This window comes from Notothenia rossii (genome assembly GCF_949606895.1).
Source record: "Notothenia rossii genome assembly, chromosome: 8".
NCBI classification, from domain to species: domain Eukaryota; kingdom Metazoa; phylum Chordata; class Actinopteri; order Perciformes; family Nototheniidae; genus Notothenia; species Notothenia rossii.
The window spans coordinates 3195287-3208891 of NC_136906.1; the positions used below are offsets into that span (position 1 = coordinate 3195287).

A 13605-nucleotide genomic window follows, 5' to 3' on the forward strand; every position below is an offset into this window, starting at 1 on the left:
CCACTTTATGGGCAACGTGCTCCTGTAAAGTGGAATGTAACCATATAATAAACGTATTATATTCTTTGCATGCGGGCCACATTAAATGAAGTCGCGGGCCGGATTTGGCCCCCGGGCCTTGAGTTTGACACCCCTGCCTTATAGCAACGACAATAACAATCTACTGGTCTTACAAAGGAAATAACGGCTTCTTATATTAATTTTGCCACCATGAGTTCACATGTAAAGGTCAGAAAATGAGCAAGTCTTCATATCATCCTGCAAAGTGAAACTGAAGGAGAAACATTAGGAAGTTGTGAAGGTGAAAAGTTTCTTCAACGCTTGTTTTAAATCTCATTTTAGACACAACAAGGATTTTGTGACATCACATGAAGTCTAGGAGCCAATCGTGGTTCAATATGCAACTTTACGGAGAGGAGGTGGTTGTGTTTTTAAGATTTATTAACAAGATTATTGATCATTCTTTATGGACACCATTACAGTTGCAGGATATACTTCGCTGACAAATTGGAAATGTATCGTAGTATGTATTACTCCAATATTATAGGATGATAGGATCAAGCCAAGTTGCTCTAATTGACTCAAAGAAATACCATATTGTGCATCCGTTAAACAAAACAGATGGCCCAAGCTGCAACTAACCACTACTTTAATTAATCTTAATGGTGCACGATAATTATCGGTCCGATATTAGGAATTATGACGTCATCCCGATAAACCCCATAAAAGTATTAATAGCCCCGATAATATACAATATATTTTTGGGGTAATGCGGTGTGGGTGGATTGGGATGAGGGGCGCTTGTTTTTCACTCGGCTTCTCCCGTTTTGCCAGTACTGTGGTATTAGTGGTTTAGGAAGAGGGGAGTTTTTCACAAATCCAGCGCTCCCTAACTCAGGCCTGGCTGTGACGTAAATGGTGTGCGGCCGTGAAGCCAGGACAGTAAACAAACATGTCCTCGGTAGTATGGGACTATTTCAAAGTTTCGGAGTTAGATAGTTCGCTTGATATTTGTATTAACAAATGCAAAGCAGAAGTTCCACGTGGAGGGAAAAAGACAACGAGCTCTAATACGGTCTTGAGAAGCAGGAAGTTATCGGTATCAGTTTCAAAAAACCAATATCGTGCATCCCTAATTAATCTGATTATTTACTCGGTTTGTCCTTTGGTCTATGTAATGTAAAAAACGAGTTATAGTAATTAGAAGTATTTAAAAGTCTTGAATTGTCAGATCGGAACCCATTAAGGCCGGAAACTGCACTTTCTGCCACTCTTTGCATGGAAATCTGTTCACGTTTGGTAATTATCAAGAGTATTTGTTCATGTCTCTGAATTCTGGAGGGGGTTTTTAAGTTCCTTCAAAAGAGTTATCAGACGGTTTGCCCTTGAGTTAGCCAAGAGTCAGAGAAAAGGGACTTATTGCTGATTCTCTGGCTGATAAACGATCCATCAAAACCAACTGAAGCCCAGGAGGAGGATCGCGGAGAGACACTTGTGTGTGTTTGTGTGTGTGTGTGTGTGTGTGTGTGTGTGTGTGTGTGTGTGTGTGTGTGTGTGTCTACCCCACCCTCTACCAAACACACACACACTCTCTTTCATTCTTTCACACACACAAACACCACTTGTGTGTAACCACAAACACCTTAGCTTCAATCGCCCCGTCTCAACGCTCCCAATGCAACCCGCATAATGGCGGCTCTGTTATTTTCCAAGTTATGAGTCAAAACCGAGGCAGAGAACACAATGTTCTGATGACGGAGCTCGCAAGTATTCACCGATACGTTTCATGCGTTGTTTTTACTAAAGGAACACTCCGCCTTTTTTCTAAACACACACACACACACACACACACACACACACACACACACACACACCCACCCACACACACACACACACACACACACACACACACACACACACACACACACACACACACACACACACTCGTCCCTTTTTCTCATATGGTACACTAAGTATTTTGTGTTCCTCTGTATATTCTAGCTCAATTATGTAATTTAGCACCAATGTGTGTGTGTGTGTGTGTGTGTGTGTGTGTGTGTGTGTGTGTGTGTGTGTGTGTGTGTGTGTGTGTGTGTGTGTGTGTGTGTGTGTGTGTGCGTCTGTGTGTGTGCGTCTGTGTGTGTGTGTTCAGTAGCCATGGCAACTGTACAACATATCGGCGACCACAGAACCGCAGCGAGGCCGCGGGCAGCGCCGGGTTGTGCCAACGACTAATCCATGCCAGAGGTGACATGACACACACATGCAGATCACACACACACACACACACACACACACACACACACACACACACACACACACACACTCACTCACTCTCTGAAACACACACACACTGGATATCCTCCCGTTCTTGTTGGCGGGAGCCTCCCATGGCACCAGCAGCAGGAATCCATTCTCCACGGATGCTGGGACAGCTGTGCAGATTCTGAACCAGACGCAGTTTATTCTGCCTCTCTCTCTGCATGCGGCGCGAGATAAAAACTACATGCTACTTCATTTAAAATCTATAGCGCCGGCTGCCAACACGCAGCTCATCTCGTCTTTGTGTTTCGCCACCACAGAGAGCTTGGAAATGTCTCTTTGCAAAAAAAGCAAATGCTGTAAATTCGCTCCTGCTGACGCACGATGGCCCCCCCAGTCAACAGCTGATAATAAAACGCAGATAATTTATATCACTGACAAAGACGTTCATCACAGAGACGCCTCTTGCTGTGAATGCAAATATCGAACGAAAAAGCTCACATTTTAGGCTCTTGGTTCTTAGCAGGGCTACCTTGTTGTTTCAAGCTGCCGGTGCCAATGAAACACACACAATGCCACTGTTACCCTACAAGATCCACTTTCCTGCAACTAGGGGCCTCTCAATCAACACACACAGTTAGCGCCCATTAGCATTTCATCGTTCAGAAAGCTTTTAACCAGTTGCCATATTATTCGTGGAGGTCTTGTTCTCGTGAAACCAAACTGACCAGGTAATTAAACCGGTGCAAACAAAGAATCAGGCAGATTCACACCAAAAACACAGTTTGTTGGACACAAGAAAAAAGCCGCTGCAAGCTAACCGCTAACGTTTGCATAGCTCGTTTCTATAAACCCCTAAAAGCCGATGTGTTAAATCCTTCATTCGGGTAAAATAAATAGTTAAAAACGACAATAAGTTCCAAGAATCAAGAACTTAAAGGCAAAAATGTATAAAAAGTCAACAATGGCAACAACAAAAAAACAATGACGGACTCAAAGAAGTCGCCGAACAAATAAAACAGAACATTACATTGGAAAAAACGACAGATTTCTATGTTTGAAAATGGTTTGAACATTTGATAGTGAACTAACCCTAACCCTAACCAAAATGAAAAACAATGGTATCGTTGTTTTTAGATATTTTAACGCGGAAATGTTGCCTTCAAATGTTGCCATGCAAAGAGTTCAAGGTTCACGATCCAGAGTGTTTTTTAACGATGTCCGTTCTCGCGGTGGATCGGCCGGCGGATCGGCCTGTAACTGGCTTCGTGATTGGATGAATTAGTCAAAAGGAACACGGTGTCCCCGGCTAACGTCTGGCATCGTGACCTGCTGCTGATCGGGGGGGGACTCCTCCGGTTTCACCCCCCGACTCCCTTTCTTACACACTCAGTTACAACAGGGAACAATGGATCTGCCTATACCTGTCAATCAAGAGCGCTATGACTTCATTTCTCTGTGTGCCGTCCAAAAGCAGAGTGGCTTTGATCCACAAACTCCCTTCGGCCGTTTGTAGAGACGTATGTGTGCAAAGCCCACAGTGATCGCATCTTTCACTGAGAAATGTTTCTGCACTTTCATTTAGCATGAAACTGCGGCTTGAAAATGATTCAGTTACAGGACAAAGGTGAGGCACGGCCGGCCTGGAAATTGGCATCCAGCGATAACCAGTGACGGGCCTAATTGGCATGAAGACACGAAACGGGTTTTAGGGGCATGTTTGCACGGCTTGTGTGCAAACGCATGCATGTCTACGTGTCTTTTATTGTGAAAAATCCAACATTTTCTGTTTATTCAGACTGTGGTTCCATCAGATTCTAATCCTCGGAGCAGCTGTTCCTACTCACTTTGCAGGAAGAGAAGAAGAGGGGAGTTGGGAGGGGGTCCGAATGAATGTAAAGTTAATGCCTCAAAGTCCTGATATTGATTACATTCATTAAATGGGATTTTCATGTTAAAACAAACGAGCTCATGCTTTGATATGTTCTCTGAAAACACAGCGCTCTGATAGCGGCTGATAACGCTCGGCGGTGACGTCAGGACAAATATAACACATCCTCTCGGAGAGACACCCGGAGCCGATAAAGAAAGGCTGCGGACGGAAAGAGGAATAAGAGGCTGACCTCGAGGCTGAGGTGACTCCTGACGGACAGAGGAAACACCACGGGGAAATGTAAAATTATAAAAAAAATCAAAACAACTTGCTATTTGAGAATGGATGTTTTTAGTTACGGTAAATTCAAATACCACATTAAATATAGCTTGTAACATAATATGTCCTTCTCTGTTCCAGATATGTTCCTTTGCACACATTAAAACGAGGTCTGTAATCGCCAACAAACACACACACACACACACAGACAACTTTTCATAGAGTGTGAAGGAAATTACACGGACCTGTAAAACCTCCAGCTGCAAAAAAAAAAAAAAACATTTTCTGGAATATGGAATATATAGAAACTACGGAAGGGGATGAGGGCCACATGGGACGTGTGTTTTGAGATCTGACCAGAAGTGAGTTCTGAGAAAAGAAAGTCAACGGTTTTAAGAAAAAGTCAGAATTCTGAGATGTAAAATAACTCTTTTTTTTTAAATCATAGAATTTTAAGGGAAACAATCATTTTGACTTTGATTCCAGAATAACTTTTCTCCACATTTTTATTTTTTCTCAAAACTCAAGATTTTTCACAACATTTTTACTTTTCCTTAAAATATTTCTCCAAATGTTGACTTTTTTTTTATTTTTACTTTTTCACACATTGTTGATTTATTTTTCAGAATTTCAACTTTTTCACAAAATTCAGACTTTTTTAGACTTTTCCTCACAATTTTGACTTTTACACAAAATTGTGAATTTTTCTCAAAATCTTTAGAATTTTTCTTAAAATCTCTAGAATTTTTTCTTAAAATCTCTAGAATTTTTTCTTAAAATCTCTAGAATTTTTTCTTAAAATCTCTAGAACTTGTTCTCAAAATTCTAACTTTTTCTCAAATTGTTGACTTTGAAAAAAAGAGAATAGCTTTTTCACAAAATATTGACTTTTCTTTTGGACTTTTTTTCACAATTTTGACTTTTTCTGAAATTGTTAACTTTTTTCAAAATCTTGACTTTCTCAGAATCATGACTATTTCTTCGAGTACAGATTTTTTTTAAAGAACTATGACTTTTTTTCCAAAATGTTCTTATAATTCTGACTCATTCTTAACACTTTCACTTTTTTTATTTCTGACTTTTTCTCACAATTCAGATTTTTTTTTTTGGAAATGTTGACTTTGTCTCAAAATGTTGACTTTTCTCAAAAAAAAAAAAAAAATCACTTTTGATCAGATCTCAAACATATTTCCCCACGTGGCCCTCATCCTCTCCCATCAGAAACACAGACACCTAATGCTTGATAAAGAGGGACTAAATGGGACTTACCACTAAGGCATTGTTTAGAAGGTGAGTAGGGTAATACTTTAGTTGAGAGGGTAAAAGGCGAGGAGCAGGTTCAGGTCCAGCAGCACAGGGGGAGAGGGAAGGAATCAGTTAACAACATCTGAGATTTACACATCACCAGGTGACACATCTGACACTTACACACACTAAAAATACAATAAAATAATAGAAAAAATGTTTAAAGGGTGGCAGATTTGTGCTGGGAAAGCAACAAATACGGAAAAAAAAAAAGAAATGAAATTAATGGCAGGAAATTGGCTCCATTTAAAAATAAGAATGAATGGGAAATTATGAATTATGAGACAGGGCAGCAAAACATCTCGACACAACTTTAAGAAGATATATTACATTATAAAGTCCTACATATAGATGGGATTTTGTATCTCTAAATTAGATCAGTACGAAACACACACACACACACACACACACACACTCAATACGCAGCGTTCTCTCCGCTCCTTCTTCTTGTCTTTTTTTAAAATCACAGTTAATAATTCATTCAAATGTTTACTATTGCTGCCATATCCGAGGTCCAAGCTCGAATTCTTAATTATTAACAGCAATTGAATAAACAAAATGTGCCTCTCCGTCTGCAAGGGACTGCTGTGTGTGTGTGTGTGTGTGAGTGTGTGTGTGTGTGTGTGTGTGTGTGTGTGTGTGTGTGTGTGTGTGTGTGTGTGTGTGTGTGTGTGTGTGTGTGTGTGTGTGTGTGTGTGTGTGTGTGAAGTTGTTTCTTCTGTGCACAACACATAAGGTAGAGAAACAAACAAAGGGTAAACAGAGTCTGATGGCACGCCGCGAGTTAGCATCATGTGCAACATGTGTACTGCATTACGCTGCGTGAGCTTCTGTTCTCAATTAGTTTTAATTGAGGGGAAATTTATGTAGTTAAATAAAAGCTCCTTTTGTTCAGAGATTATCTGCTGTGAAAGGATTTTTTATCAATTACAGATAAAGTCATCATCTCTAAAGGCGGGAGGAGCGAGTATCATACACACACATTCTCGTTTACAAGCATAGCGGGACATCTGGGCTTCTATTTCCCGCTGTTTTAAAGTCATATCGTGGGCCTTAAGTCAACACACTTGGTGCCCGTTATAGCGTCTCCTCCCCCTCTATGTTTGGAAATGAAAGGACGTCAAACTCAGAGAAACACACATATTCTCATTTACAGGCAACGCTACACATCTGTGCTTCTATTTTCAGCAGGTTAAACTCAAGGTCTCAAGTCAACCATGCTCGTATCTAATTATAGTTTCTCCAATAAAGTGAAGAATTCATGATATATAAGAATCATCTCCAAAGACTTGTTTGGGAACGCAAGGAGAGAAAACTGAGGACAAGAGATACACACATATTCTCGTTTTCTGCTTGTTTCAATTCAAACTCAAGGTTTTGAGTCAGCACTTAGTACCCTCTCAATAAAGTGAAGAATTAATGGAATATAATAATCATCTCCAAAGACTTGTTTGGGAACGCAAGGAGAGAAAACTGAGGACAAGAGATACACACATATTCTCGTTTTCTGCATGTTTCAATTCAAACTCAAGGTTTTGAGTCAGCACTTAGTACCCTCTCAATAAAGTGAAGAATTAATGGAATATAATAATCATCTCTAAAGACTTGTTTGGAAACGCAAGGAGAGAAAACTGAGGAGAAGTGACCGCATACACACATATTGTCATTTACTGCATCTGTGCTCGTATTTTCTGCCGGTCTTAAGTCAGCACACTTAGTACCCTCTCAATAAAGTGAAGAATAAAGGAATAACATCATTTGGTTCCCCCTCTCTTCATGCTTGTTTGGAGTTACAAGGACGTAAAACAAATGTTCTCCTTTACAGGCAACGCCACACATCTGTGCTTCTATTTTCTGCTGTCTTTAAGTTAAACCGTGTTAGTACCCTATAAGAGTTTCTTCCATAAAGTGAAGAATGAATGGAAAATAATAAATCTCCTTCTACACATTTCTCCAGGACTATTTGTAAATGCAACGAGGGAAAAACCCAGTGAAAAGCGAGTATCATAAACACGTTCTCATTTCACATCTGTGCTTCTATTTCCTGCTGGTTTTAAGTCAATCTCAAGGTCTCAAGTCAACACACTTGGTGTCCTCTAAACATTTTGTGAGTAATTTATTTAAAACAATACGTTTCTAAAAGGCTTCTTTTCAGAATGACTCGGAGTACGAGACACACGCTGAGAGGCAACGCTGCACATCTGTGATTCTATTTTTCGCCGTTTGGGTTTTAAGTCAGAACACTTCCAATAGTTTCTACGATAAAGTGAAGAATTAAGGGAATACCATACATCTTGGGTCGTGTCGAAAGGCTTTGCTGGAGAACGCAGAGACAAAGTGAAAAACACACATCTCTGGTCCCGTCTTCTGCAGCTGATGAGTTCAACTCGAGGTCTTAAGTCAACCGTCATAGCACCCTATAATTATTTCTTCAATAAAGTGAAGAAATAAAGGAATATATTAAATCTCTCCCCCCCCCCCCCCTGCACTCCTTTCTAAAGGCTTGTCTGGAAACGCAAAGACATGAAACACATATTCTCCTTCACAGGCCGCGCCGCTGTGTTTCTATTTTCTGCTGTCTTTAACTTAAACCCTGAAGTCAACACACTTAGTGGCCTTTAATTGTTTCTCCAATAAAGTCAAGAATTAAGGGGAGAACAATAAATCCCCCGGTGTCAGCGTGAGGACCACGCTATGGTTTCTTTGGCTGCTAAAGTTTTTTGAAATGGAAAGCAGACAGGAGCCGAGAACATCCTCACATCGTCACAGAGGAAAAGAGTTTGAATAAAACCGCTGTAAAACCTGAGCGAGTTACACGTCAACAGAGAGCCAGCGAGGGAAACACGGAGGACACATCCACGGGTTCAGAAACCTCCGGGAAAAACAGGCTTTGTGTGCAGAACAGAGGGGATGATGGGACATCTGTAGTACTTATTAAAAGTAGGGTTTCATAAAGTGTGAGAGAGGCTGTTAGACGTTATGTTCTTTAGTGAAACAAAGAAAAGCTGAGGGGAAAGTTCTGGAAGCGGCCTGGCAGGTTCTTCTCTCACACTGTGGTGTTTAAATGTTATTATAATGATAAGAATATAGTGTTTAAAAGCAGATCAAACTAAAGGCAATTTATATTCAAACATGTATTACAGATGCACGAATATAACCACCCTGAATTACACTAAGAACAAGCTCTTACTGATTTAATATTTGGAGACGTTTCCTCCACATCCGCAACAAAGAGGACAATTCTGGAGCTATGATTAAAAAACAATAGAGGAAGCAGTTTTACGTAAAATAAGTATTTTGTGAAGTAGTTTAAATGTAAAAGAAGCTGGGGATAATCTAGGAATAAATAGACAGAAATATAACATCAACCTGAAAGACGTGATGCATTCAAGTGCAAAAACATTCAACAAAGATACAGCTACAAAAGTTCAAACTGATATAAAATGTGGGGGAAATTGCAGACATTTCCTCCATGACTTCAACAAAGAAGAACATGTGTTAAATACGATGCTGGTGCAACCATCTCTGGCAAGATAAATGGTACTTTTTTATTATAAATGTCTTGCAAAATGAGGTGCATGTGAGAGGAAGCGCTGCAAGATGTAAGAGGAGAATAAATAGAGAGAAATAAAGAAATATAAAACCTGAAAGACGTGTTGCATTCAAGTGCCAAAATGTGTAACAAAGATCCAGATAAAAACAGCAGATGCAGAGTTTATACACACACACACACACACACACACACACACACACACACACACACACACCCTCCAACACACAGTCATTTTTAGAAATAACTAGAAGCACTTTTTGTTATAAATTATAAATTGCAAAAAAGGGTGCCGGTTAGCGGAGGCATTTTGTACAGTGTGTTTACATGTAGCTGATTATGTAAGAATAAAAAGACAAATATAAAAATACACGTGTTGCATTCAAGTGCAACAACGATAAAATCAGCAGATGCAGAGTTCATAATCACACTCCAACACACGCACACGCACATACATACATACATACACACACACACACACACACACAGTCCAAAGTCCCTCAGCTCCACATGAAGCCTCTGAAGGCGGCTCCACTCCCCGGGAAAACACTCCTGCAGCCCGGCCGAACTTTCCCAAAACCTCCGCTGCACATTCTGTCTCCCCCCTCCTCTTCCTCCCACACCGCCTCCCCCTCCTCTTCCTCCTTTTTTATATGAAATACATTTCGGGAGAAGCGCCATTTTCTCTCCAAAAACCCCCCCATGTGCGCACCGGAAAAGTTGCAGAGACGCTCGGAGGAGAAGTTGGAGAAAAGACGCAGCAGCGAAACATGCAGAAACACACAGGCAGCAAAACGAGAATAAACCCCCCCGCCATACAAGCTGCCCCCCAACAAGGAAAGAAGAGTTTACCTGTGTCAGGCAGTACGGGGAGTACATGGTTATTTGTGGAAATGTGAGAGCTTATTATTGGATGGAAGCTGCTGCTGCTGCTGCATCGCTCTCCGTTTCTCACTCCATGCTGCTGAAACCCCGCCTAGAAAGTGAAAGCTTGCACAAACTTTCAGGGAAAAAACTTTATCTCCCTCCCCTCGGCTCTGCTCTGAAGGATTTTTTTTAATATATCGCTCTCCTCTTTCCAACGACTTCTGCAAAAAGGCGGCATTTCATTTTTACGCGCATTTATTCAGAAGGCATGTGACATTCAAATTCATATTTAGAGAGAAGGGGTAGAAGTACTCAGATCTTGTACTTGAGTAAAAGTAGAAGTACTCAGATCTTGTACTTGAGTAAAAGTAGAAGTACTCAGATCTTGTTCTTGAGTAAAAGTAGAAGTAGGGCTACTCAGATCTTGTACTTGAGTAAAAGTAGAAGTACTCAGATCTTGTACTTGAGTAAAAGTAGAAGTACTCAGATCTTGTTCTTGAGTAAAAGTAGAAGTACTCAGATCTTGTTCTTGAGTAAAAGTAGAAGTACTCAGATCTTGTACTTGAGTAAAAGTAGAAGTACTCATATCTTGTTCTTGAGTAAAAGTAGAAGTACTCAGATATTGTACTTGAGTAAAAGTAGAAGTGCCAGAGTGTAGGAATACTCTGTTACAGTAAAAGTCCTGCATTCAAAATGTTACTCAAGTAAAAGTAGAAAAGTATTCTCATCAAAATATAGTGAAAGACAGTAAAAGTAGTCATTGTGCAGATTGGTCCATTTCAGAATAATATATATGATATGTTTTATAATGATTGATCATGAAAGTGTTCTCAAAGCTGGTAAAGGTGCAGCTACTTTGAATGACTTTGTATACTGCAGGGTAGCTGGTGGATTTACTCCAGGTGGAACTAAAGTCTGATTTAACACTTGATTAGATTTCACATCATTCATCCACATCTGTAAAGTAACTAAAGGTATTAAATACATGGAGTGGAGGAAAAGTACACCATGTGCCTCTGAACTTTAGTGGAGTAGAAGTACACAGTTGCATAAAATAAAAATACTCAATACCTCTAAATCGTAGTACAGTACCTGAGTAAATGTACTTAACACCACTGCCAATCTGCTACTAAATGGTATTGCTGAGTTAAGATGCGTTTACTGACCTGTCCGTACATGTTATGGAAGTGAAACAGTGATCAGAGGAAAGATGATGCTTCTAATATTTGCAGTTATAACACGTATAACAGCTGCAAGGCAAAAACAAATGTATATATATAAGCTGATGTATAAAAAGTGAGATCTGCAAAACCTTCTGTTCTTCACGATGTGTGCATGATTCGACTTTGTTTAAATGTATAATCCTGTGGGGGTTATGTAATGCACAAATCAAAAAATCCAGTTTGGTCCCTGATGTGAGGATTTCAGCTCTTAAATCTCGTGCATTAAAGGCTAGAGTTTGCTCTGGATTATATACTTAAATTCACGTGCAGGCGTTTGAATCGGCACATTATCTCATCACAGGCCGTAAAGTTAAGACTATTTATTTACTGAACCAGATTTGACCCGGCGTGGAAACCCACAACTGAAGCAGCAGAGCCAGTGAAGCGAGTCTAAGCCAAACAGCAGAAAACCAGCAAACAGACGCATAATCACAGCCTGCGCACCATCAAAATACTAAATTGGGGTTTTTCTGTGTGAGGAAACAGAAACGTCTCTGTCACACAGCGATACACACAGCACATAAAAGTCATGAAATAAAGTTATAGGCTCTGTTCGGGAGTACGGCGGGGATTTGGGCGGGAGTGAAGTCATTGTGGAGGAGATTCCTGACATCCGAGTGCCACAGATTTATGAGGCCTGCCGCTTGTGCATGTCTACCGCAAGACTCTGCAGAAACAAAGAGATCTGGGCGCTGTGTGGCCAATTACTGCACACGGCCCAGGAGGGGGGGGAGCGTGCGGTCAGGAGAGTATGCACAACATGACACTGTAACCTCCCGTCATCAGGGGGGGGGGGAAGGTGTGTTGACTTCCATATAAAGCGGTACAGGAATGAGTCCTAAAACCCAGGATTGAGTTAGCATTTTTTTCCTGTCAATGGTTTTCAGAATGGGTTTTTGGTTGTAAGCTTGAAAGGAGATCTGTTAAATACGTCAGTCAGTAAATATCCCGCAGGTGAATTTAAAAACGGAGGTTGCTAAATGAGACGACTAAGCGCCATCAAGCCCAACCTTAGCCACCTTTAGCTTAGCGGTGGTGACGTGAAGTCATGTGACCGTGCTGTAGTTCCTTTATAGCCCAACATTAGCCACCTTTAGCTTAGCGGTGGTGACGTGAAGTCATGTGACCGTGCTGTAGTTCCTTTATAGCCCAACATTAGCCTCCTTTAGCTTAGCGGTGGTGACGTGAAGTCATGTGACCGTGCTGTAGTTCCTTTATAGCCCAACATTAGCCTCCTTTAGCTTAGCGGTGGTGACGTGAAGTCATGTGACCGTGCTGTAGTTCCTTTATAGCCCAACATTAGCCAACTTTAGCTTAGCGGTGGTGACGTGAAGTCATGTGACCGTGCTGTAGTTCCTTTATAGCCCAACATTAGCCAACTTTAGCTTAGCGGTGGTGACGTGAAGTCATGTGGCCGTGCTGTAGTTCCTTTATAGCCCAACACAGGGATTTTAGCCTTTGCAGACCATTTACATGCACAGAAACCTAAATAACACACTAACGGGAAAACCCCAAAAATCATTAAAAGGCCTATTTCATTTACTATAAAAGGAGTCTATTGACCATAAATGCCAAAAAGAAGAGCGGTTAGAAGTTGGAATAAAGTTAATAACGTAGGATTTACACTTTATGCCTTGAAACAGTCAAACGAGGACAAAAGTTGAAGAACACTTCAGGGATATTTTCTGTCCTCAGCTCTCTTTTTGCAGAAGTCATCACCACGAATATAAAAGGTTACAGCGAGCGGTTACACAGGGATCAAACCCCCCTCTATTATGCAGTCGAGTTGCATGCAACACACACAAACACTGCTCTGCCTCCTTAAACGAGCCCACATTCAGCGGTCTGTGTGAGTAAATCTCTCATTAAGTAACACATGGTGGAGCCATATGCTTGGTTGGTGGGTCTTTTTCACACGCTCAGAATATAGATATTTACCACTGGAGCCGGTACAGTGGCATTAAAAACACTAACAAACGATCAGAGACGTTAATGTGTCATTTATTACTGAGTTGAAGAAAGATTTAGGTCTGCAAATCAAGATGTTGAAGGATGGCATTGGAACTGAATGTGAATCAGTATTGGAAGATTCTTTGCTGAAGTAAAAGTAGAACTACTATGGCCTTAAAATACTCCGATACGGGTAAAAGTACTGCATCGAATATGCCACTTAAGTAGAAGTACATAAGTATTATTAGCAAAATGTAAAAGTAAGCAGAATAGCTCTCTCTCTAATTGAGTTAAAT

General features: G+C 40.7%; 1 pseudogene across 1 annotated transcript in view; it reads right to left on the reverse strand.

Moving 5' to 3' along the window:
• LOC307014337 (nuclear factor 1 X-type-like) overlaps positions 1-13605 on the reverse strand; it is a 160356-nt pseudogene that overhangs the window by 123556 nt on the left and 23195 nt on the right. The window contains exon 3 of the transcript XR_013810540.1: positions 5684-5719. The product of XR_013810540.1 is annotated as a nuclear factor 1 X-type-like (transcript). The remainder of the gene's footprint in view (positions 1-5683; positions 5720-13605) is intronic.